The sequence below is a fragment of the Benincasa hispida genome, chromosome 8 (genome assembly GCF_009727055.1).
Source record: "Benincasa hispida cultivar B227 chromosome 8, ASM972705v1, whole genome shotgun sequence".
Taxonomy (NCBI): domain Eukaryota; kingdom Viridiplantae; phylum Streptophyta; class Magnoliopsida; order Cucurbitales; family Cucurbitaceae; genus Benincasa; species Benincasa hispida.
Window position 1 is genome coordinate 45,370,381 of NC_052356.1, and position 3,240 is coordinate 45,373,620.

The following is a 3,240-nucleotide window of genomic DNA, read 5'->3' on the forward strand; positions in this document are numbered from 1 at the left end:
CGCCATAAAAGATGATCGCATTGATATGGACTGGTCATTACAAAACATCAGATCACAGGTCCTGGGTTTTAAAGCGTATTCCTCTGAAAGAAAAAAAAATATTATTTTCTCACATTTAATAAACATATTTATTTCTCAATTAGAACGAATAATGTACAACTTAATTAACTTAATTAAATGTATATCAACTTAATTAAAGATAATGTACAATGTTTATAAATTATAATAAAAAAATTGAATATTAACAATAAATATTCTACACTTTCAATTAAAATATATCAGTGATAAAAATATTATTTATTTCTCATTAAATAATGTACAACTTAATTAAAAGAATAATGTACAACTTAAATTAAAAAGAATAATGTAAACTTATAATTACAATATATAAAGTGTCCTACACTTAATTAAATATCATGATAAAAGAAGTATTTATTCTCAATTAGAAGAATAAATGTTATAACTTTATAGATTACAATAAAAAAAAATGAATATACAATTAAATGTTGAGCATGAGAATGTGAGCAAACGGGTCATAAAATGCGAAGTATGCTTGAAATAAATTGTTAATAACATATATATATATATATATAATAATAATAATAATAATAATAATGATAATGATAATGATAATAATAATAATACCGGGTATATTTATCTTGACGCTCCAATGCATCCCTTATTTTTTCTCTTCTTTTCTCGAAATAATTCACGCATTTGAAGAATGTTATCTGAGCAAGAGTATTTATAGGCAACATTCGAGCTCCTTTGAGGACTCCATTTATGCATTCTGATAGATTTGTCGTCATCCACCTATATCTGAATCCTCTATCATGTGCTTGAGTCCATTACTCTAAACTAATGTTGTCAAAAAAACTCAGACAGCTCCGATTTATTCCTTTGATATCTTCAATTGCTTTATTGAACTTCCGAATTTGAAACTGATACCCGGCACAATAAACATAATTTTTCAATGTATTGAATCTGTACTTTTTATTAAAGTTGCTGACGATATGTCATAAGCATAAACGATGGTGACGTTTTGGTCCCATCCAACCATTTGCTGGATTGTTCACTGTTGCGGTTATACCAGCATGTCGATCTGAAATTAAACACACCTCTTCGTGTGTTACAATTTCTTTCACGTGTTTCAGGAACCATCCCAATGAGTCTGCGGACTCTTCATCAGCAACGGAAAATGCAAGTGGAAGAAGATGGTTGTTCGAGTCAACTGATGTAGCAATCAACAATTTTCCTCTATATTTGTCGTACAAGTGTGTACCATCTATCTGAATTATCGGCCGACATTTATTAAAAGCTTCTATACAAGGATCAAATGCCCCAAATACAGAAGTTAGGATAACATGGCCTTCAGTAATCGTTTCTTTCACTCTCCATTCTACACGTGTTCTGGGATTGGTCTGCTTGACCATATACAACCACCTGAGTAACCATTTGTAAGACTCATCCCAATCACCGAAAACTTTAGCCAACGCTTTTCTTTTGCCCTCCCATACCCTATGGTAAGGAACATGATATCCAAACTTTGATTTGATATCGTATTGCAGTTGTGCCATACTGATAGATGGTTTTTCTCTTACGACATCACAGAACTCTAGTGCAATCATTGATGAATCTAATTGCACATGACTTTGACTTAGTTTTGAATAAAAATATGTATGTTGCTCATTGTACTTAGTGATCTCGAACAAGCCATGCGATTTTTTCTTTATTGCACGAAGTCTCCACTTGCAACCTTCCTCCCACTTCTTACACTGAATTGTCCAAATCGTCGATGTCGATTCAACAACCTCATATGGTGCGTGATATTTTATTGTAAAACATTTGACCTCGTGTTGTAGCATTTCTTTGTCTTGAAAAAATCATCCCCTTATACAATTGAGTATTATCAACGTCTACAGGAGCTACAATTGGGTCATGTTTCGAATGCTATCTAGTACATTCATATCCAAATCGTTGAATGTATCTGAAAGTAACTCATGTTCACGACCATCGAAATCCAACTCTTCAAATTCATCATTCGTTTCAGTTCTGAAGTCTCTATACAGGTTGTTAGCCACCATATCTTCATTATCACATGGCGATGCAACTGACTCCGGATCAGAATCAATACATTCAGTTGGATCTTCAAACTGGCTAAAAGATGTATTCAAGTTTATATCAACCCCTATCCTATTTACATTTACATACAAATGCACTAAATTCGACAGTGACATTGCGATTGAGAACATCAAGTTCATAGCTTGTGCATTCGAAATAGGGAATGACATAAACCTTATTGATCCTGATGGTTCTTGGTTAGGATGTCTATATATTATTTCTATCTAATTTGTTCCCATATCTACACTAAGTGACATCCCAACCATTTCAATGAATTGTTCAAATACAATTCCACTGTTCACATTTATGCTAAAACTCTCACTTGGTGGTTGGTCAACTCCATCAATACCATCAATCATATTACCATTTGTAAACAACAGAAATCCCAAGCATTTGCCCGCCATTTTCTAAAAAAAAAAAAAAGACAAACAATATATTACTAATTGTTCTACTAATTATCAAACTTAAACAAAAATAAACCACAATAAGAAATATATATAGGAAATATAAGAAGTTTATGGGTAAAAAAATATAAACTTTGTATTAAACTAAAAATATTAAACTTTTTTAAAAAATCACAATAATTTGGTATACGATTGTATAGTAAAAGGTAGGCGATCGTATAGGTTTAGAGAAGGCGATCGTCTAATTGTAATAGCTAAGCGATCGTGTAGGAGTTTGTGGGCGATCGTGTAGTAGGGAAAGAGAGCTCTCGAGAGGGCATCGCAGCGTGCCCTCATCGTGTACTTCCACTATGCGATCGTGTAGTAAAGCTTAGCGATCGTGTAGAATTTAGTATACGATCGTATAGTAAAAGGTAGGTGAACGTATAAGTTTTGAAAAGACGATCGTCTAATTGTAATAGCTAAGCGATTGTGTAGGAGTTTGTGGGTGATCGTGTAGTAGGGAAAGAGAGTTCTCGAGAGGCCATCGCAGCGTGCCCTCATTGTATACTTCCACTATGCAATCGTATAGTTCCACTATGCGATCGTGTAGCATTTGGTATACGATCATATAGTAAAAGGTATGCAATCGTATAGGTTTTGAGAAGGCGGTCGTCTAATTGTAATAACTAAGCGATCATGTAGTAAGGAAAGAGGGTTCTTGATAGGCCATCGC